Source organism: Meles meles, chromosome 1, assembly GCF_922984935.1.
Source record: "Meles meles chromosome 1, mMelMel3.1 paternal haplotype, whole genome shotgun sequence".
Lineage (NCBI taxonomy): Eukaryota > Metazoa > Chordata > Mammalia > Carnivora > Mustelidae > Meles > Meles meles.
The window spans coordinates 134,545,839-134,570,563 of record NC_060066.1 but is presented as its reverse complement, the minus strand read 5'-3'; positions in this window follow the sequence as shown (position 1 = coordinate 134,570,563).

Sequence of the window (24,725 nt, the reverse complement as noted above, 5' to 3'; positions counted from 1 at the left end):
TCTCTCCTTTTGCTGGGCTATTTCCTCAGACATATCTACACAAATCTGGTAAGTCTGAGACTCTCTCTCCTTATCAGTTGCCCCCACCAGGCCAGCATAGTCCCAGAGGCAGACAGATGCTATGCAGTACTATCTCTCAAAAAGAGATCTAGGAATCTGCTAATTCAGAATTACCCACCTTGACTTAAAAGTGAAGATTCTCACCCTCCTGTTCCCAGGAATCATGTAACTGATAAAATTGAAGATTACATCTAAATGCATGAGAACATACGCTTTCTCTTGTGCTTTATCCTGATTGATGTGAATATAAAAATACTACCAACCTTCTTTAGATCCAGTAGTACTAGGGTTAATTTCAATTTAATAATTTCAACTTGTGTGTAAGAAAACACTCAAGCTGAAATAACTGGCTTATTTTGTAAATCTCATCTCCACATTTGTGAATTCCTCTGAACAAAATGTGAGAATTCTCTGTATGTGTATCCTTGGGTGTAGTTATGTATATAAACCATTCCTAAACTGTCAAAGTGCTTTGTGGGTCAGAATTTTGTTAGGTTTATAAAAACTTCTTCTCTCAATAACTTGAGGCAGCTTTTTGCTAACATATTTTGAGATTAACAGATTTAAGTTCTGATGTCATGGTATGACTTGAACTAAGTTTTCCTGGATTTCCCTAAGAGTGTCATTTTCCAGCCCGAAACCCCATAGCATTCTATTTATGTCTAAGGGTACTTATCATGTTGTATCTTGAATTATATTTGTTTTCATTAATTTTATCTTGATGGAATTTCAGGGCAAACCACTACCACCTGTCCGCAAAATGTGAGGGTAATGAAGCTGAAAATCAGGGGAGGGTCAGGAATTGGATACTGAAGAATTATCAAAATGCAAAACCCATTCATGTTCCTTTCATGGAGGCAGAGTTGAAGATGTGGCTAATGGAACAAGACACATTAAATCTATATAGAGCTTGTGCAAGACTCAAAGTCCATGGGGAAACATGAGGTCACAGTAGGAGGAAGCTAATAAAAAGGCACATGTGGAAAGTAATGGTGGTATTCACTTGTTCTATTCAGATTTATTGTCATAGATGGACTCTCATTACCCTTTTGAGTTTTCTTTCTAAGGTCCAGGGCCTCCCATACTTTGGTCAGTCTTTATGAAATGGTCTGCTTCATATAATAAGTAGAGAATCCTATTTCCTGTACTCCTATAACTCCACTGATTATTCCCATTTTTTTAAAAGATTTTATTTATTGACTTGACAGACAGAGATCACAAGTAGGCAGAGAGGCAGGCAGAGAGAGAGGGGGAAGCAGGCTCCCCACCAAGCCGAGAGCCCGATGCAGGGCTCCATCCCAGGACCCCAGGACCATGACCTGAGCTGAAGGCAGAGGCTTAACCCACTGAGCCACCCAGGTGCCCCTATTCCTATTTTTTTAATCTCCATAGCACTTAACTCTTACACATATGAAACGATACATGTGAATGAATGAATTGTACATACATTTTTCGTTTTTAAGGGTTAACTAAAATTTTTGAAAGACACTGGTATTTGGTTGTGCATACTAGTATAATTTTCTGTGGTTGAGGTATCAAGTTCTCCAATTATACTTTTTATTGCCTCATTATTCTTTACCTATTAGCAAGTAAGTTTTCCTTAATGGGGTATTTAGGATCACTTTAGTGATGGTCATTTATAATAAAAAGAAGAGACTACAGTAAACTCTTGTGCTGAGCTTTAATGTATTATTTAATTCTTACTCCATCTGCAAGCATTTATTTTCTTCTATTAACTGTATTCGAAGAGGCTAATTTGTATAGCGTTTACATGCTATTTTCCCCAGTGAGGTGTCTGCTGTCATGCTTCTATGGCTCTATTATACCAGAAAATGATACTGCATTGCTTTCAATTGCTTTAGTATAAAAATCAATAAAAAGAATTATATGGGGGGGGGAAATCCCCTTACAACTGAGAATATGTAATAAACAGGAATGAGGAGAAATCTTGTACATATTTGGTCAAACTTTTTCCTTCCTTTTTTTACCTTTCTTCTTAAAAATAAAAAGTCACCTCTTTTATGTCTCAGAGGCACAGCTGTGTTAGTGGAACACCACTGCTGAGTCATCTGTGGCAGTCACTGTGTACTAGTTAATTCTGCACAGTGCAGGGTAGGAAAAGGACCCACCAGGGGGAGTACACAGCATAATTAAGAAACACTTTTCTCATCTCACTGCTCTCTATTATCTCTTCTTCTCACCTTGCCCTGTGTTTTTCTTCTTTATGAAATGGTAGTAGTTTTTCAGTCTCGGTGAGTAAATAACAATTCAGCTAACCCCAAATGGTTTGTGCACCAAGTTCCAGGTATGTGGCCTAAGACATAGATCATGCCTAGTCATTTTCAGGCCAAATTTGAGGCAGATAAAAGCAAAACTAGAAAAATGTCTGAGGTCAAAATTGTTAGCTGGATTCATTAAAGAAACTGGATACTGTTTGATTAATTAGAGGCCTTTTATTCCAAGATGGCTTTTTTTTTTTCATTCTCATGGTCTTCAAATATTTTTCTCTTCAATAACCAAGCATTTTGTTTAATCTCCACACTCAGCATGGGGCCTGAACTTATGACCCTGAGATCAAGACTCACATGCTCTACTGACTGAGCCAGCCAGGGGTTCCTAAATTCAGCATTTTTGGTAAAGCATTTCTGGTAGAGCTTTTTTTGAGGGTAATACCTGCACCAAGCTATGACGTGACGTGAAATGAGACCTCGTTTAAATCCCACTTGATTTCAAGGTCTCCAAGCTGCCAGTCAGTTCAGATTATCAACCTATGACAAATATTTACCTCCTTGTGTGTGTGTGAGCATGTGTGTGTGTGTTTGTGTGTGTTGTAGCAAAGTTACAGGTACGTAGTATGGTAGGGTTGAAAATTTGCTTCAGGGATATGGCTTTATGTTGTAGATATTTTATAATGGAATCCCCAAGCAAGCATGCACACACCACCAAAATATATTTCTGTCTGTCTTTTCATTTCAGTATCTAAAATGAATCTTACAATATAATCCTAAAAGTATTATACCATATATTTTTGTGATTATATATCCATATATATATGGCCAATATATATATATATATATATATATATATATATATATACATATATATATATGGATATATAATCACAAAAATATATGGTACAATGTTTTGGGGATCATATATATATTATATATCCATATATATACATATATGGATATATAATCACATATATAATCACAAAGATTTTAAGATTGTATGACTTGACTAGTATAGCAAAGATTATCAAGTAAAATCGTATATATGAAAAGGCATCATAAACTATAATTATATACAATATAAGGTGTTAATAAATTTCTTTTTAAGTTTACAATGGGACATACACTTGTGCTGGTTGTTTCCTCTAACTCCTATTTATCAAATTGAACTTTTTTTTGTTCTTCATAGACCATAATGGAGTCATTTTAAAAGAAAGATTTGAGAGAAAGCAGCAAGTAAGTAAGCAGCAGTAAGATTTTGTCATACTCTAAATAAGGAGAAAAGTCCTGCTTATCTTAAAAAAAAAAAAATCACAATGTCTTAAAAAAAAGGGTGGGGGAGGGAGCTTTTGCTAAGGCCACTTGGGAGCCATTCATGTGGGCGGTGGCCATTTACTTTTCAATAAAACATGACTGCTTACCATAGCAACCAGATAGTGGATGGTACATGTGCTGCCTCTGAGATACAGTACTTTAATAAAGAAATACTTGCAGTGAAGAATGAAAAAACATATAGGCACATTTTTATAATCTCATAATAGAAAACAATATCTTTTGCAAAAGCATTTATATTTTCCCAATTTTTAATACCTAGCTACTGTGTGATAATCAATACAATATGCTATAAGCCATTTGTCTTTCTTTTTGACTAGCTTACCTTTGAAAGTGATGATTTTTTATTTGTGTACTTGTTTCAACAGGATGAATGTTGCATTTCAGAAGGCACCAAGTTGCAATGGGAAGGTAGCCTTTCTTTATCTAGAGAAGAGAGTACAAAATGACTGAAGTTCCTGTGAGGTGATACAGTGGTTCTTGTGATTCTCTATGGTCTATCTAGGGATATGGCTTTCATATTACCTCCTAATTTCCTTCCAGTTCCACACAGGAAGGAGGCGCCCGAGGGGTTTTAATGAACATAGGAGCTAGGCTGCAATGGTCTGCTGAGGAAGCTGCTTTTGGCTACAAATTAGATCCTTGTGCTTTTTTCAAAGCTCACTTATGTATTTTGGCTGCATTGTTTACAGTTTACAACACCCTAAGCTTTGCATCTGAAAGAATCTTGAATTACCTTGTTATGATACTACTTCCTGTGAGTTGTTTCAAATTTTTACAATAATGTTTATTTTGTATGTATGGGATTATTCATGTGTAGTTACTATAAACAGGTATATTCCATATGTTATAGAAATTAAATTTTTCCTTGGAAATCATAGCCAAGGAATACTTTTTTTTTTTCCAACGAAAGTAATTTAAATTGAAGTAAGACCTTCTAATACCGCCATCTGTACAAGTAAACTACTTTTAGAGTAATTAAATATGCATATCTGATCCATGTACTATACAGATGAATGAAGTTTTATTGAAGCAATATGCTGTATAAATCCCATAGGTATTAAAGATGAGGAACCAATGGCATTTTATTCATGCAGATACAAATAAGCACAGAGAAGATATCTGAGCGGTTTCATCTTTTCTAGAAATACATTTTATCAACTTTTCCTAGTTAATATTTTTACCAAATAGTGTGATCAACATTTTTATTGGTCTAATGTTCTGCATTGATTTCAAGCTTCACCAACTTTTTTCATGTTGTATGTATGTCTGGATTTATGATAGGTGCCCGCTCACTTATCTTTTGCAGATTCCCAGGGAGCTGAGCAATGCAGTGAAACTGAAATCATTATGTCGTCTGAATTCATTACAGTTGGACTTGCCCCTCCATGAAACAGCATTGCATAGCCAATAGGAATTCATGGCTCCAGCCCTTTATCACATCATCATGGTTTATAGTCCATAGCAAATACAAATACAGAAAGGAACCACAACAATATAATCCATCAGACCTGCCAGCCTACCTTCTAGGGCTTTGCCTGATGAACTTTCATTTTTACTGCATGGAGCAGAAGAAGCAAAGGGAACACACTGTGTTGTTACCCCCTTGTAAAGCTGGACCTTGGGTTCTTAGTCTACATCTTTGACCACATCATCACCACCAACTGTCATCACAGCCAATCTCAGTTGGAAAAATGCAGTCATTTAGGTAAAATGTTCCAATAAAAAGTTTTGGTGAGGGTTTATGGATGGCAGTTTAAAAGTGGCTTCCCAATGCAGTGAAATACCCCAATTACTTTTATAAAGCATTACCATCTCCCTTACTGGAGCTGACAAGTGAACTGGGCCCTAGAAACTGGATAAATTGAGGGATACTAAAGGAAGACTGTCAGGGACATTTTCATCACAGATCCTTAGAAATGGAATGTCTTTTTCCTCAGATTGTTCTTAATCCTTGGGAATTTGGTAATTAATTTTAATTTCCTTCACATCAATAATTCCCATTAAAGTCAAATTATATGTTTACTGGAAAGTGTTGGAACTTTTTCTTCTCTTTAGCATACTCTCATCTTTGTAACCATATTCAAAGTGGGTAAAATTTGCAAGCAATATGGAATATTTATTTTATAATTTATACTCAACTGTCCTTCAACAAACAGACCAAGTAACTAAATGGATAATTTCTTAAACAAAGGAAATTCCAAATTGCCTTAGAACAGAAGCACCATGGATACTCTACATATCTTACCATGTAATTTTTTTTTTTGCTTTGGGAGTTTAACTTTTCTGTTTGTTTATAAGTTAAAAGGACACAAAATATAATACCTTAAGCATCAGATTGAGTTTCCATATAATAGCATTCAAAATGCATTTAAAACTATGGTATTAGAAACATGGATCTGTTATCTAAATATTTTTTCTTTGCCAAATGATTTGAAATTGTTATCTGAAATGGACTACAGATTCCAAGTCAAATGATAATAACAAAACAGAGTCCAATATGCCTTAGAATATTTTAATCACGGAATCTTACAAAAATGTATATCCTGGGGCACCTGGGTAGCTTAGTCGTTAAGCATCTGCCTTCCGCTCAGGTCATGATCCCTGGGTCCTGGGATCGAGCTCCACATTGGGCTCCCTGCTCAGCGGGAAGCCTGCTTCTCCCTCTCCCACTCCCTCTGCTTGTATTCCCTCTCTCGCTGTCTCTCTCTCTCTCTCTGTCAAATAAATAAAATAAAATAAAATAAAATAAAAAGATATATATCCTATGGTTTGTCTACTCTCATTTACTCTAGATAAACATGTTTTTCTCTCAAGTTACATTTAAAGCTCAAGGAACTATTTGCTGAGGAAAGTTCTTGTTTTTATTGGGGACTGCTGATGAAGTTCCAGAATCTCCCAGTCTAAAGTCTGCTGAGGAAGCTGCTTCACAATGGTCATTGCAGAGATTCCATAAAACCTAAAAGACCCCATAAGAGAGAATAACCAGATAGTTATTCTGCATCATGATACACCATCATGCCTTACTTGGAAAAAGTTAGGTTAGATGGGAAAGAAAGAGTTAACTCTGAATATCCATATTTTCTTCATTTTCTGTAATGATTATATATTACTTTCCTTAGATAAAATAATGCCTAGTTTTAAAAATAGCTGACTCTGGCTTTAGACTGACTGTGGTATAATTTTAGAACTCTATTGTACACCATAATACAAACAACTAAGTCTTCCTGATCCTCCTACAAACAGAGTATAACGACAGTGACCACAATCATCTTACTACATAGTGAGAGAGGTCTCACACAGGGTTGGTTTTTTTTAGCTGTCTAATGGCCTGGGACTCGGAGAATTCATAAAGACTGGTAAGAGTATGGGAATGGAGTACCCTTCAGAAGAAATTAAAAGCTGAACTATCACAGGAGGGTCAGGTTAGTTGAAATAAACAGCAGATAAGCAGCTCTCTCAGAAATATTTGCTTTCTCAAGGAATTTCAACCAAATATGAGATCAATTCATATTACCTTTAGTCTAAATGTAGAGGACCAAGTGAATGAACATATCTCTACTTTGCATTTTCTGCCATCAAATTTTCAAATACCTCTTAGTGAAAATCTAAGTAGTAGAAACTTTACCTGAAAACTTTGTCCCTTTAGAAAGTACATACTTTCTTTTTTTTTTTACTTTTTTCATTTTTAATTTTTTTTTTTCAGCGTAACAGTATTCATTGTTTTTGCACAACACCCAATGCTCCATGCAATACGTGCCCTCCCTATTACCCACCACCTGGTTCCCCCAACCTCCCACCCCTGACACTTCAAAACCCTCAGGTTGTTTTTCAGAGTCCATAGTCTCTTATGGTTCGCCTCGCCTCCCCAATGTCCATAGCCCGCTCCCCCTCTCCCAACCCCACCTCCCCCCAGCAACCCCCAGTTTGTTTTGTGAGATTAAGAGTCATTTATGGTTTGCCTCCCTCCCAATCCCATCTTGTTTCATTTATTCTTCTCCTATCCCCTTAACCCCCCATGTTGCATCTCCATGTCCTCATATCAGGGAGATCATATGATAGTTGTCTTTCTCCGATTGACTTATTTCACTAAGCATGATACCCTCTAGTTCCATCCACGTCGTCGCAAATGGCAAGATTTCATTTCTTTTGATGGCTGCATAGTATTCCATTGTGTATATATACCACATCTTCTTTATCCATTCATCTGTTGATGGACATCTAGGTTCTTTCCATAGTTTGGCTATTATAGACATTGCTGCTATAAACATTCGGGTACACGTGCCCCTTCAGATCACTGCGTTTGTATCTTTAGGGTAAATACCCAGTAGTGCAATTGCTGGGTTATCATGGATTTCAAATACATGGTTTTTGAATGCCCTGTGATAATCTTTAAATTCTTTATGCTACTCTAGGGGCGCCTGGGTGGCTCAGTGGGTTAAAGCCTTTGCCTTCAGCTCAGGTCATGGTCCCAGGGTCCTGGGATCGAGCCCCGCATCGGGCTCTCTGCTTGGCAGGGAGCCTGCTTCCTCCTCTCTCTCTGCCTGCCTCTCTGCCTAGTTGTGATTTCTCTCTGTCAAAGAAATAAAAATTTAAATTCTTTATGCTACTCTAAATTAAAGATTCTCCATCACAATGCACTTTTATATATTCACTTAAATAAACCTATACTGCTTCCAAGTACTCCTCTCACTGCTACTACCATTATCCAAAATCATGGACCAAGCCAAAAATTTATTAGTAATCAGACTGCTTGCTTTTCCATCTATTTTCCATTAGTTTTTTTTATCTGTTTTTGTCACTATTTTTGTGTGTGGAGTTTTTGTTTCATCTTACTATTATCATCATTATTATTATGCTTTTACTGAGATCTTGCTGGACCATGACTTTTGTTACTAAAGGGATCTGAGAGATGAAGTCAAATAAGCCCTCTTACTAAAAATTGACTTACACTGTCAAGTCCAAAAAGCATCCAAAAGCATTCACTCCCATCCACAAATAAGGTTTCACATTATCATTTTTTAACAGAATCTAACTTGGATGTTTTCTATTTCGTTCTACTCCAGGAAATGGGCAGCTACTTGAAATTTTTAGGTACACTTTAGTTTTCCACCTTAGAGGAAGATGGCCTGGTGTGAGAGATATTGTAACTATGCATGGTTGAAAGATTTCTCTTGTCCCCAATGGGTATATTTATACTTCTTTATGACCTTGGAAAGAAAAACTATGTACACTTTCTAAAAATATTTCAGGACCTGAATAAAGTAGATTTCAAGAATACTTTCTAAATGGTAAGAAAAATAACAGAATGATCCTATGTTTACAATTCTCCCTCAGCTATTTTACAGACAGAATTTTAAAATAGATTTTTGTCTATGAAAGATTGAATTCATTTAAATTGTACTAGCATGAGAAAATGCCACAAGGTATTGTCATCTATTTAAAATAGTTTTTAGTCTCTTGCGATATTTATTTGAAATAGTTAAACTAAAGTAGAGTTTCTACTGGGGAACAATTGAAAAGTCAGAGTTTTTTTTAATTCATCATTCTGCAAGGCAAAAGGAAACTTACATATTTGGGGGGATAGCATAGTCAACATCTTCTTAGACACTGAGGCACCATTTGGTGCTTAAATTCCAATATCAACTATGGTGTTGAAATTGCATTTGCTTTTAGATCTCTGGCAGATATAATAAAGGCCAGATATAAAATAGTATCTCTCATTTAATTCTCAATTTTCTCATTCTGGAATTAAGAATTAGAGTAAAAACTATTCGTATGACAATATGTAGACCTTCAATTAAAAGAGGAGTTTGGGAATTAGCTAATATATACCCAAAATAGATATTATTTAGCCTGCCTAGACAAGAGCCTTGGTAGGCTTACTCACAATTCCGCAATAGAAAAAACTAACAAAAACACATTCAGATTTTTAGCTAAACAAACTTCTTTTTTTGCACACAAATGTTTATAGCAAATTTACTTGTAATAGCCAAAAATGCAAATGTCCATCAATTTGTGAACAGTGGATGAATGGTATATCCATACAATGAAATATATTCATCAACAAAAAGAAATGGATGCTTGATACACACAAAAACATAGATGAATCTCCAAATTCTGCAGAGTGAAAGAAGCCAGATAAAAGACTACATGCTATATGACCCATTTGTGTAAACTGTAGAAAAGGTAATCTATCTATATTGATAGAAAACACATCATTGGTTTCCTGGGGACAGTTAGGGGGTAGGAGTAATGAATTGAAAAGTGGCATAAGAAAACTTTTGGAATAATGAATATGTTTACTGTCCTGGTTATGGTAATGGTTTTACCGATTAAACATATGTCAAAGCTTACCAAATCATACACCTTAAATGTGGCATATTGTTTGTCAATTAAACCTCAATAAAGCACTTAAAGAAAAAGAATTCATTGAAAAGACAATCTTGCTGGGCATGTAGCTGCTTGGGATTCTCTGCCTCCCTTTCCCTTTGCTTTCCTTTCCCCTCCCCCATTCTCTCTCTCTCTCTCTCAAATAAATAAATAAATAAATAAAATCTTTAAGGGGGTGTGCTAAGATAGCTGGATTAGTTCACTGCCTTCTTCCTTAAAACTAACTTCTTTTATTAAGAGTTATCAAATCCAACTTATGGCTGAGATGAGGAAACTGTATCTAACTGGTAATGAGAGCAATATCAATAAAAACAACAAAAATTAATTTAAAACTATACAAGGTGGTCTTCCACTTCTGGAGTGAAAGAGGAAGCAGGTACAAACTTACCCTCTCATTATAAACAACTAGAAAACTGAACAAAATATATAAAACAACAGTGTTTAGAAAATGAACACTGAATATCACAGGACTATGATTCCTCTGAAGAAAGAAAAAAATTAATAAAATGAATTTTATAGTCACCCCAGGTTTCTGCTTGGAGACTATTTCCAGACCATGGTGCTGAGAGGGAGAATCCAAAGAAACAACAGAAGCCTTACCAAAATGAGAAGACAGGGATCAGCTTTTCATAAGGCCAAGGAGACTAGAATTTTCAAGGGAGAGTATAATAAAGGAGGGAGATATACAGAAAGTGCTTCAGAAATTTGCACAGAGTCCTCTTAAGGATACTAATGTTAATAGATATTAATCTGCACACACTCAAGTAGAAATTCTATAAAACCAAGCAAAAAGCAACTTTAAAAAAAAAGAAAAATTATGGGATAGCTACAAAACGAATGATTCCCAGAGCTGACACAAAGCAGGAAAACATTCAAATCTCAACAAGCCAGATTGAGGAAACCCCACTGACTATATGGGACATTCATTAGAGAACTCAGAAGGTTGACAAGTTAATAGCAAGGCTAAACTTGGCCTAAGATAGATCCTACTCTATACCTATCCTCAAATCAAAAAATAAGATTCAGAAGGACCAAAGTGATTCTCAAGTAACTTGACTATTCTTTAAAATATACAACAATTTGCAGTGCTTAAAAATGAGAATTCACTATATCTGATTTGTAATCAAGCATTATAAGATATAAGGAGTAACAGGAAAATGACACATAATTAGGAAAGACATCAATTGGTAAAAGCATAATCAGAAATGACAGAGATATTGGAAGTAGCCAAAAAAAATGTCGATCAGTATGCTCAAAGAATTAAAGAAAAATAACACCATAATGTGGAGAATAGAAAATTTTACAAAGATCAAAATGGAGTATAAAATAACTGAAATTAAAATCTCACTAAATAGTGTTAACAGCACAGTAAATACTGCAGGAAAAAAAATCAGTGAACTTCACAAAATAGCAATAGAAACTTTTTAAATGAAACTCAAAGTATACACACACACACACACACACACACACACGTATATATATAAGTAATATTTACTTATATATATACGTGTGTGTGTGTGTGTGTGTGTGTGTGTGTGTGTGTATACACATACAAGAACAACAAACCCAGAACCTCAGTAATCTGTGGGACAACATCAAGTGCTCTAACATATGTACAATTGAAGTTGCCAAAGGAAAGGAAGATGTGAGGACAGAAAGAACACTTGAAGAAGTAGTGGTTAATTTTTTTTTTTCAACTTTAGTGACAAGATAAATTTACAGACCCATGAAACATTTAAAGTCTAAGAAGGATAAAAACAAAAACACACTGAGGCACACATAATCAAATCCCTGAAAACCACTGATAAGGAGAAACTCTTTAAAAAGGCAAATAAAAAGATTCATTAAATACAGAAGAAAAAAAATTAGAATGCCAACAGATTTCTTATTAGAATCTCAGTGATCCAGGAGACAATGAAATGCAATCTTTAAATTGCTAAAGAAAAATAAATACACTGTGAATATTATATTGAACAATGATTTTTAAATATTAAAAAATGAAGATGAAATAAAGAACTTTTCAGACCAACAAAAACTGAGAGAATTTATTGTCAGCAGGTCTTCACTTCAAGAAATGTTGTAGGAGGTTCTTGAAACAGAAAATATTAACATATGGAAACTTGAAGCTATACAGTGGAGTGAAGAGAGACAGAAATGGTAAACATTTGGATAAAGGTAAAAGAGTTTTATTTCCTCATTTAAAAAATTCATTTAAAAAATTTCTTCAAAACATAATTGACTAATTAAATCAGAAATTATAATCAATGCTTTTGTGGAATTTGTAACATATGTAGAAAAAAATTAGATATCAATAGGCATAAAGGATATGAGGGGGAAATGAAAGTAAACTGTTGTAAGGTTTCTACATTCCACATAATGAAGTTATCATAATTGAAGTTAGACTGTAACAAATTAAATACTCAACTTTTAAATCCTAGAGCAACCACTAAAAGGATAAAACAAAGAGGTACAGGTGACAACCCAACAGTGGAAATAAGAGATTCATAAAAATACTTGAACAAAAACAAAAGGCAGAAAAAGACACAAAAAAGACAGAAAAATAAAAAATATAAATAGAATAGAAAAAAATAAGTTCACAGATTAAAACCTAGCCACACCAATCATACTTTCATTAAATATAAAAGGAAAAAACACTACAATTAAAAGGAAGAGATTATTAGACAGACTAAGAAGAAAGCAAGACCCACTTATAGGTTGTCTGTATTAAAACCCGACTTTAAGTACAGATATAAGTAGATATAAACATAGATATAAAAAGATATACCACAAAACAATCATCATAAGAAAGCTAGAGTGGTTATATTAATATCAATATGGACTTCAGAATAAGAAATGTTATCAGGGATAGAGATATTTCATAATGATAAAGAAGACATAACTGTCCTAAGTATGCATACATTCAGACACAAAGCTTCAAATGCCTGTAAGAAAGCCTGACAAAACTTAAGGAAGAAATAAATAAATCCACAATTGTAATTGACCATTTAAACATTCTCACTCAATAATTAATAAAACAGAAAGTCAATAGAAACATATACATGATTTTAAAACATTATCAACCAACTTACTTAATATTTATAGAACACTACACCAATAGCTATTAAGCAAAGTACAGATTCAAGTGCACACGGAATATTCCCAAAGATAGCATGTATGGTGGGCCATAAAACAAGTCTCAATTATTAAAGGAGTAAATTAATACAGATTACGTTCTCTTATCATGATAGAATTAATTTAGAGAAAAATAACAGAAGGTTATTTGTAAAATCCCCAAATGGAATATTCACCACAGGTGAGTTTACCACAGTGAATTCACCACAGGTGAATATTGTACTGGTAACCCTAGTTAATGCAACAAAATAAGAAAAATAAATGCTACATATACATTAGAACAGAAGACACCCAATTGCCATAATTTATAAATAATACATTGGTATACACAGATAAGTCTGGATAAATTAGATTAATCACTAGACTATTATGAAGGTTCAAGATTCAGTCTATAAAATTCAAAAACATTCCTATACATAATCATGATAAATGATAATATTTAATGGAAATAAAGGATTTCACTAAAAAAAAAAAAAAAAAAGAAATGAATACTTTTCAAATCAGTTTCCTAAAAGAGTCCTGTGGAATCTGACAAACTAATACTAAAATTTAAACATGTAATTAAAGGACCAAGAATATCTAAGACAATTCTAAAGAAGAACAAAGTATGGGTAGTTGCTTATTGTAAACAAATTTACTGTACTTCCATAATAATTAAGACAATATAATATGAATGTAGTGATAGAAAAATGGACAAACTAAAAGGGAAAGAAAGTCCAGAAAGAGATCCATATACATACAAAAATTAATATATATCTAGTGATATTAAAAATAAGTAAAAAAAGGACAGTCAGTTAAATAAATGTAATAGGGAAAATTTGTCAAATATGCCAGAAGTAGAAATTGGTTCTCTGTTTCACATTATATACAAAAATTCAAGCTAAAATTTAGTAATTTCTTAAACTGTATTTGAATTTGCAAAATATTACATATGTAGAAGAAGACAGGACTGGGTAGAATTTCTTAAATATGAAACAAAATAATATAAACCATAAAGAATATTAACATTTTTTTCAAATGTTTAGAATAAAAATCTTCAAGTAAAGTTAAAAAAAAAATAGCCATAGTCAAAGTTGGAACAACTTGACAAAACAAATAAATAGAGTAGCACTGGATTATAATCTAAATTATAAAATAAATATCCATAACTCCACACTGCTATAAATAAATGATTAAATTAATAAATGGGAGAGAATAGACAAATCCCCCATGCAAAAGAATTCCAAATAATTTATGTATACATAACATCTCCAAGGAGGTGGACTACAGCTTCCCACTACTTAAGTGTGGACTGCCTATAGTGACTTCCTTCCAAACGGTACAATATGGAAAGGGAAAAAAAAATGAATTGCTTTGTAATGGAGAAACCTGACAAACACTACCTCAGTCAGGAGATTGATGTAGTAAGTCATGTTGACAGTATGTACCCTTCATCTGATGTGATGAGAATGGCACTTCTCATCTGTGATTTTCCTCCCCAGAACCCTTACCCTCTGTATAACTATGAGAAAAATATCACATGAATTCCAACTGAGGAATACTTCACCAGTATTCCTCAAATCATTAAGGTCATCAAAAACAAGGGAAAACTGAGAAACTGTCACAGCCAAGAGAAGCCTAAAGACACATGATGACTAAATTAATGTGATATCCTGGATGGGATCCTGCAATGGGTGGGGGGGAACATTAAGTAAGGAAATCTGAATAAAGTATGGACTCTACTTAATAATGTTATATGATACTGGTTCATTAATTGTGACAACTATACCACATTAATGTAAGATATTGACAATAGGGGAAACTGGGTGTGGGGTATACAGAAATTTTCTGCACTACATTTGCAAATTTTTTGTAAATCTAAACTGTTTTAAGTTTTCTTAAAAAAAAAAAAAAGAAGAGAGCCATAGTCCAGGAGAAAGTTTTTGCAATATGTGTAAAAAATGAAGATTAATATTGAGGATATATAAAATAAGTAAAAACCATGTAATCTAAAAGAAAAATCAACAAAGTATATGAATTGCCATTTCACAGAATAGGTAATCTTAATGGCCATAAACATATACAGAGAAACTCAACTCATAATTCATAAGGGAAATACATATTTAAATTAGCATGTGATTAAAAATTTTTTAATCTGATTATCATAGAAAAAGAAGTGGAACAATGGCAATTCTCATACTCTAATTCTCATACTCTAATTATAGAGTGAAATTAGATCAAACATGCTGGAAATCTGCTTAAAAATATTTAATAGAGTTGAAGAGGCACCTTTCAACCCAAGTATTCACTTCAAAGTATATGCAATAGAACAGTTTTCTTCCTAGTGGTGTATTCATACAGCTGGGGTATACAATGATGTTCTTAAGGAATATGCAAGCATAGATAGTTTCGTGGGAGCCTCATAAAAACCCTCAACTTTGGGGTGCCTGGGTGACTCAGTCAGCTAAGCATCTACCTTCTACTTAGGTCAGGGTCTCTGGGTCCTGGGATCAAGCTCCCTGGGAAGTCTGCTTCTCTCTCACTCTCTCTCTCTCTCTGTGCCCCTTCCCACTGCTCATTCTCTCTCTCTTTCTCTCTCAAATAAATAAAATCTTTAAAAACAAAAAAGGACCCTCAACTTCCGTGATACCCTTTTTAGAACTGAGAGTCCTTAGCAAAGAGGTTTGCCTATTCTCTTTAACTACCACTACCTCCTTCATAAACATCCTTTAAAATGAGAGAGAGAGAGATTTCCTCTTTGAACCTCACAATGCTGTATTGCCCTGGGTCTAAAAAATCTCTGGGTGCTAAAGGGATATTTCAGAAAGCATATAGCTCATGAGGGAGAGTCCCAGGACTATAAGCAGTAAACTTGGTTAAATAAACACTGAAGAGAGCAGGGTCTTATTTAATACAAGTGACAAAAACAAGGCAAAGCCCATGTCTTTATCTTTTTATTTATCCTTCTTTCTTTCCATCTATCTTAGAATTCAAAAGTGAATTGGTTGTCATAGAAATGAGTATAAAGCACTTGTATTTGAATTGAAAAATAAAGTCATATATTTTTGACAGAAACTAAATCTGATAAGTATTCATTTTGACAATGGAGACTGGTTTGCCCTTTTAGTTAAAATGATAAACATTTCCCATAAATCAGATTAGTCAAATCTGCTCCAAAGTGTTGACTTTAAATAATTAAATATATTTAAAGCAGAATGCAATATAGAATATGTTAAAACATGTATCTTTTGTAATTCTTACCTTGGATTAAAAAAAAAGAGTTAACTTAAAAATGTAAATAGAATGTACATAGTTTTCAAATAAACTAAGTGTCCATCAAAAGGAAAACAGAGTTATGAATTCCGGTATATTCATATAAAGTAATAATACACATCATCATTTAAAATGAATGAATAGATTTACATGTACCTTCAGGTACATCAAAAATGTGAGGTTGAAGAAATAAAGCAAGCTATAGAATACATTCTGTGAATATCCTGTCAATTAGTATTTATTGAAAAGTTATTATATTTCAGGCATCATTTTAGGTGTTTGGGATATAGTATCAACAAAACAAAAACCTCTGCTCTTATAGGACTCACATTTCCTTGGAGAAGGAAAACAACCAATCAACAAGCAAACAAAATATCAACAAATATATGTGATTCTAAAACTATATGTCAAATAATGGCAAGGATGGGAAAGCAGGACAGAGAGTGCCAGCACAGGCAGAGTGAGGTACCAGGGGTGTTACAATCATAAATAGGCTGGCCAAAGACAGCTTCACTGAGAAAGAAAGACCTGGAATACTTGAGCTAATGAGCCAACAAGTCACAGGCAAAAGGAATACGAAGTGGGAATGTCAAATGTGGAAGGGTTGAGAAATATTAAGTAGGCCATGTGGCTGATGCAGAGCGAGTAAGGAGGACAGTAATCAAGGGGATCATACAGTAAGAGCTTCTAGAATGTGAGTAAGATAGGAAGGAGTCTTTGGAGGATTGGGAAATTATCTAATTCTACTTATAAAAGCTTCACAAAAGTTTCTAAGTCAAAAAACAACAACAAACTATTGATACAGGGAGCAAAAGCAAAAGTGACCAAATTAAGAGATTGCTGCAATAATGCAGATGAAATATGATTATAGTTTGGTCTAATGTGGCGGCAAAGGCAGTGGTCCAATGTGGTCAGATAGGGGTTATATATAGTAATAAAACTGGAAGGAAAAATCGGCTTGTCTTAATAGAATAATTTGTATGGCATGATGTTATTTATAATATGTTTGAAAATATAAAAACCCAAACTCCATATTGCCCTTTTATATGCACAAATATAATTAACATATTAAAACCTGAGTATGAAAGATGAAGACCAAACTCAAATTGTAATAATTATTGAGTAGTCAGGGGGTTCCAACTATATGTATATTATAATCTGAACAGAAGACTTAATATTGCTTCTGCTTTCAAGAAACTTTCAATCTAGCCATGACAAGATCAGCATACATTAGAAAGTAAAGATTAATATAAGACAGAAAATGTGCTGAATTATAGGTATTGATTAAAAATACCAACAAATCCAAAGAATGTAGCACTATGACTTGAATATGTCTAGTGTGTAATGTTGCTCAGAATCCTTCTAAGGCCAAGACTTATTTGCATTCGTTCTTTTATACTATGCTAGAGAAACAAAACTGGGGTGAGAATGAGGTTGTGGAAGTGCCATCTCAACTATATCAACATTGAATTTCATAATCATATCAGGTTAACAATGTATATGTATGTGTGTTCAGGGCTGGGGGCAACAGATGTCACATTTTAAATAGAGAAAACAACACAGTCTTTTACAAACTCTTCCAGAGTTTGCTATATACTTAGTATAAATCTGCTAATACTTAGCAGATCATTTTACAAAAACAGATACACTAATAATAAAACTAACAATAATTGCAACAAGAAAGAAAAATGCAAACTAATCTCTCTAATAACATACTTACAAAAGATTCTTAAGCAAATTATTAACTGAACCCAGCAATATATAAAAAGGATTGTTCATCCCAACCAGGAATGTAAATGTGGAATTAATATTAAAAAAACATGAATATAACACTTTTTATAAAAGGGTAGAATGATAATGAACATCTCAATAGACATAGAAAAAGCATTTATTAGAAAAGTGAATATATACTGTTAAAAAATTAACAAATTAGAAATAGAATGGTCTTCTCTTAATCTAATAAGAGTCTCTATAAAAAAATACAGAAAACATTGTAATGATGAACTATTGAAAACTTTTCCCCTGGGAATAGTCATAAGATGAGATGATGAATATCACCATGTCTATCACACTGGAGTTCCTAAGCAGTGAAATAAGGCAAGAAAATGAAATAAAAGGTATTGGATTTAAAAAAAAAATTTCATTGTTCTGGGAGGACATGACTATATATAAGAAAGATCCAAAAGAATCTACAAACTATTAAGAAGTGAATTTGGCAAGGTCACTATACACAGGCTAATACACAAAATTTGTATAACTACATACTTGCAACAAACTATCGGCAGATAAAAATTTAAATAATAATTTCTAAAACCATAAAAAGTCGGAAATTATGGATCGATATAATAACTGATGTACCAGACCTCTTATAAACTATAAAATACTACTGAAAAAGAGTAAAAAAGATCAAGATAAATGAAAGCTAAATCGTATTTCTGACTTGAATAGCTAAATGTCTTAAAGAGAGCAATCCAATTAAAATTCCAAGGTGTTGTTTTGTAAAAGCTGACAAGATAATTCTAATATTTATATGGATATACAAAGGTCTAAAAACTACCATGGCATCTTGAAGGAATTGAGGTGGAGAACTTACATTATCAGATGTCACAACTATTACGTAGTGGCATAAAAAAAGAAAAGAAAGACAAAACAATAAAGTAACAATTCCAGAAAAATATTTACACTTAAGTATAACAAAAGTGAAAATTAATGATGCTGCAGAGCAGTGGGGTCAGGAATTTATCTTTTCAATAAATAGTCTTGGGTCAATTAAAGATCCATTTGACAAAAAAGTAATCTTGACTCTCTTCCTCACATATAAAAAATTCCAGAATGATTATAATCCTGAATGAAAGATAAAAATAAATTTTAAATGAATGAATGAAGAAATGTATAGTACATTTTAAAAGAAAACAATATCTTAATGAGTTGGGATGAGAATAATTTTCTTATACAGGATTAAAAAGGAAAAAATGGGTAAGATGGACACTAGGATTGAGAACTTCAAATTATCAGAAGACACCATTAAGAACAATGAAAGACAGATCCAGAGTCAAGATGGCGGAGAAGTAGCAGCCTGAGACTACATCAGGTAACAGGAGATCAGCTCGATAGCTTATCTAAACATAGCAAACACCTACAAATCCAACGGGAGAGCGAAGAGAAGAAGAACAGCAACTCTAGAAACAGAAAATCAACCACTTTCTGAAAGGTAGGACTGGCGGAGAAGTGAATCTAAAACGACGGGAAGATAGACCGCGGGGGGAGGGGCCGGCTCCCGGCAAGCGGCGGAGCAACGGAGCACAAAATCAGGACTTTTAAAAGTCTGTTCCACTGAGGGACATTGCTCCAGGGGCTAAACCGGGGTGAAGCCCACGCGGGGCCAGCGTGGCCCCAGGCCCCGCAAGGTCACAGAAGGATCGGGGGTGTCAGAGTGTCGGAGAGCTTGCAGGTATTAGAACGGAGAAACCGGCTGCAAAGACAGAGCCGAGGACTGAACTCTCAGCTCGGGGTTACCTTGAACTGGTCGCGGGCTGGGTGAGCTTGGAGCGCGGCTAGAGGCTGGGGATACGGGAGTGATTGGGTGCTGTCCTCTGGGGGCGCACTGAGGAGTGGGGCCCCAGGCTCTCGGCTCCTCCGGGCCGGAGACTGGGAGGCCGCCATTTTCATTCCCGTCCTCCGGAACTCTACGGAAAACGTTCAGGGAACAGAAGCTCCCAAAAGCGAACCCGAGCCGATTACTTAGTCCGGCCGCCGGTAAGGGCGGTGCAATCCCGCCTCGGGCAAAGACACTTGAGAGTCACTACAACAGGCCCCTCCCCCAGAAGATCAACAAAATATCCAGCCAGGACGAAGTTCATCTATCAAGGAGAAAGCAGATTCAATTCCTAAGACAGCAGAGCAATTCCAGAGGAGGAGAAAGCAAAGCACGGAACTCATGGCTTTCTCCCCATGATTCTTTAGTCTTGCGGCTACTTCAATTTTTTTTTCTTTTTTCAATTTTTTATTTTTTTTTCTTTTTTCAATTTTTTTTTCTTTTTTCTTTTTTCTTCTTCTGCTAAATTTTTTTAAAAACTTTTACCCTTTTCTTTTTTAACGTTTTTTGACTAGTTCATCTAAATATATATATTTTTTCTTTCTTTTTTATATTTTTTTATTTGTTTTATTTTTTAAATTTTTTTCTTTTTTTTTTTTTCTTTTTTTTTCAGAACCTGTTTTTTATCCCCTCCCCCCCCCCACAATTTGGGGTCTCTTCTGATTTGGTTACAGCGCATTTTTCCGGGGTCTTTGCCACCCTATTAGTAGTTTATTTGCTCCTTCATATCCTCTTATCTGGACAAAATGACAAGGCGGAAAAAATCACCACAAACAAAAGAACAAGAGACAGTACCGAAGGCTAGGGACCTAATCAACACAGACATTGGTACTATGTCAGATCAAGAGTTCAGAATGACGATTCTGAACATTCTAGCCGGGCTCGAAAAAGGCATGGAAGATATTAGAGAAACCCTCTCTGGAGATATTAAAGCCCTTTCTGGAGAAATTAAAGAACTAACGTCTAACCAAGTTGAAATCAAAAAAGCTATTAATGAGGTGCAATAAAAAATGGAGGCTCTCACTGCTAGGATCAATGAGGCAGAAGAAAGAATTAGTGATATAGAAGACCAAATGACAGAGAATAAGGAAGCCGAGCAAAAGAGGGACAAACAGCTACTGGACCATGAGGGGAGAATTCGAGAGATAAGTGACACCATAAGACGAAACAACATTAGAATAATTGGGATTCCAGAAGAAGAAGAAACAGAGAGGGGAGCAGAGGGTCTATTGGAGAGAATCATTGGAGAGAATTTCCCTAATATGGCAAAGGGAACAAGCATTAAAATCCAGGAGATGCAGAGAACCCCCCTCAAAGTCAACAAGAATAGGTCCACACCCCGTCACCTAATAGTAAAATTTACAAGTCTTAGTGACAAAGAGAAAATCCTGAAAGCAGCCCGAGAAAAGAAATCAGTAACATACAATGGTAAAAATATTAGATTGGCGGCAGACTTATCCACAGAGACCTGGCAGGCCAGAAAGAGCTGGCATGATATATTCAGAGCACTCAACGAGAAAAACATGCAGCCAAGAATACTCTATCCAGCTAGGCTACCATTGAAAATAGAAGGAGAGATCAAAAGCTTCCAGGACAAACAAAAACTGAAAGAATTTGCAAACACCAAACCAGCTCTACAGGAAATATTGAAAGGGGTCCTCTAAGCAAAGAGAGAGCCTAAAAGTAGTAGATCAGAAAGGTACAGAGACAATATACAGTAACAGTCACCTTACAGGCTACTAATGGCACTAAATTCATATCTCTCAATAGTTACCCTGAATGTTAATGGGCTAAATGCCCCAATCAAAAGACACAGGGTATCAGAATGGATAAAAAAACAAAACCCATCAGTATGTTGCCTACAAGAAACTCATTTTAGACGCGAAGACGCCTCCAGATTTAAAGTGAGGGGGTGGAAAACAATTTACCATGTTAATGGGCATCAGAAGAAAGCTGGGGTGGCAATCCTTATATCAGATCAATTAGATTTTAAGCCAAAAACTATAATAAGAGATGAGGAAGGACACTATATCCTACTCAAAGGATCTGTCCAACAAGAAGATCTAACAATTTTAAATATCTATGCCCCTAACGTGGGAGCAGCCAACTATATCAACCAATTAATAACAAAATCAAAGAAACACATCAATAATAATACAATAATAGTAGGGGACTTTAACACTCCCCTCACTGAAATGGACAGATCATCCAAGCAAAAGATCAACAAGGAAATAAAGGCCTTAAATGACACACTGGACCAGATGGACATCACAGATATATTCAGAACATTTCATCCCAAAGCAACAGAATACACATTCTTCTCTAGTGCACATGGAACCTTCTCCAGAATAGATCACATCCTGGGTCACAAATCAGGTCTCAACCGGTATCAAAAGATTAGGATTATTCCCTGCATATTTTCAGACCACAATGCTCTGAAGCTAGAACTCAATCACAAGAGGAAAGCTGGAAAGAACCCAAATACATGGAGACTAAACAGCATCCTTCTAAAGAATGAATGGGTCAACCAGGAAATTAAAGAAGAATTGAAAAAATTCATGGAAACAAATGATAATGAAAACACAACAGTTCAAAATCTGTGGGACACAGCAAAGGCAGTCCTGAGAGGAAAATATATAGCGGTACAAGCCTTTCTCAAGAAACAAGAAAGGTCTCAAGTACACAACCTAACCCTACGCGTAAAGGAGCTGGAGAAAGAACAAGAAAGAAACCCTAAACCCAGCAGGAGAAGAGAAATCATAAAGATCAGAGCAGAAATCAATGAAATAGAAACCAAAAAAACAATAGAAAAAATCAATGAAACTAGGAGCTGGTTTTTTGAAAGAATCAATAAGATTGATAAACCCCTGGCCAGACTCATCAAAAAGAAAAGAGAAAGGACCCAAATAAATAAAATCATGAATGAAAGAGGAGAGATCACAACTAACACCAAAGAAATACAGACAATTATAAGAACATACTATGAGCAACTCTACGCCAACAAATTGGACAATCTGGAAGAAATGGATGCATTCCTAGAGACATATAAACTACCACAACTGAACCAGGAAGAAATAGAAAACCTGAACAGGCCCATAACCAGTAAGGAGATTGAAACAGTCATCAAAAATCTCCAAACAAACAAAAGCCCAGGGCCAGACGGCTTCCCAGGGGAATTCTACCAAACATTTCAAGAAGAACTAATTCCTATTCTCCTGAAACTGTTCCAAAAAATAGAAATGGAAGGAAAACTTCCAAACTCATTTTATGAGGCCAGCATCACCTTGATCCCCAAACCAGACAAGGATCCCACCAAAAAAGAGAACTACAGACCAATATCCTTGATGAACACAGACGCAAAAATTCTCGCCAAAATACTAGCCAATAGATTCAACAGTACATTAAAAGGATTATTCACCACGATCAAGTGGGATTTATTCCAGGGCTGCAGGGTTGGTTCAACATCCGCAAATCAATCAATGTGATAGAACACATTAATAAAAGAAAGAACAAGAACCATATGATACTCTCAATAGATGCTGAAAAAGCATTTGACAAAGTACAGCATCCCTTCCTGATCAAAACTCTTCAAAGTGTGGGGATAGAGGGCACATACCTCAATATTATCAAAGCCATCTATGAAAAACCCACCGCAAATATCATTCTCAATGGAGAAAAACTGAAAGCTTTTCCGTTAAGGTCAGGAACACGGCAGGGATGTCCATTATCACCACTGCTATTCAACATAGTACTAGAAGTCCTAGCCTCAGCAATCAGACAACAAAAAGAAATTAAAGGCATCCAAATTGGTAAAGAAGAAGTCAAACTATCACTCTTCGCAGATGATATGATACTATATGTGAAAAACCCAAAAGACTCCACTCCAAAACTGCTAGAACTTGTACAGGAATTCAGTAAAGTGTCAGGATATAAAATCAATGCACAGAAATCAGTTGCATTTCTGTACACCAACAACAAGACTGAAGAAAGAGAAATTAAGGAGTCAATCCCATTCACAATTGTACCCAAAACTATAAGATACCTAGGAATAAACCTAACCAAAGAGACTAAGAATCTATACACAGAAAATTATAAAGTACTCATGAAAGAAATTGAGGAAGACACAAAAAAATGGAAAAATGTTCCATGCTCCTGGATTGGAAGAATAAATATTGTGAAAATGTCTATGCTACCTAAAGCAATCTACACATTTAATGCAAATCAAAATACCATCCATTTTTTTCAAAGAAATGGAACAAATAATCCTAAAATTTATATGGAACCAGAAAAGACCTCGAATAGCCAAAGGAATATTGAAGAACAAAGCCAAAGTTGGTGGCATCACAATTCCGGACTTCAAGCTCTATTACAAAGCTGTCATCATCAAGACAGCATGGTACTGGCACAAAAACAGACACATAGACCAGTGGAACAGAATAGAGAGCCCAGAAATCGACCCTCAACTCTATGGTCAACTAATCTTCGACAAAGCAGGAAAGAATGTCCAATGGAAAAAAGACAGCCTCTTCAATAAATGGTGCTGGGAAAATTGGACAGCCACATGCAGAAAAATGAAATTGGACCACTTCCTTACACCACACACGAAAATAGACTCCAAATGGATGAAGGACCTCAATGTGAGAAAGGAATCCATCAAAATCCTTGAGGAGAACGCAGGCAGCAACCTCTTCGACCTCAGCCGCAGCAACATCTTCCTAGGAACAACGGCA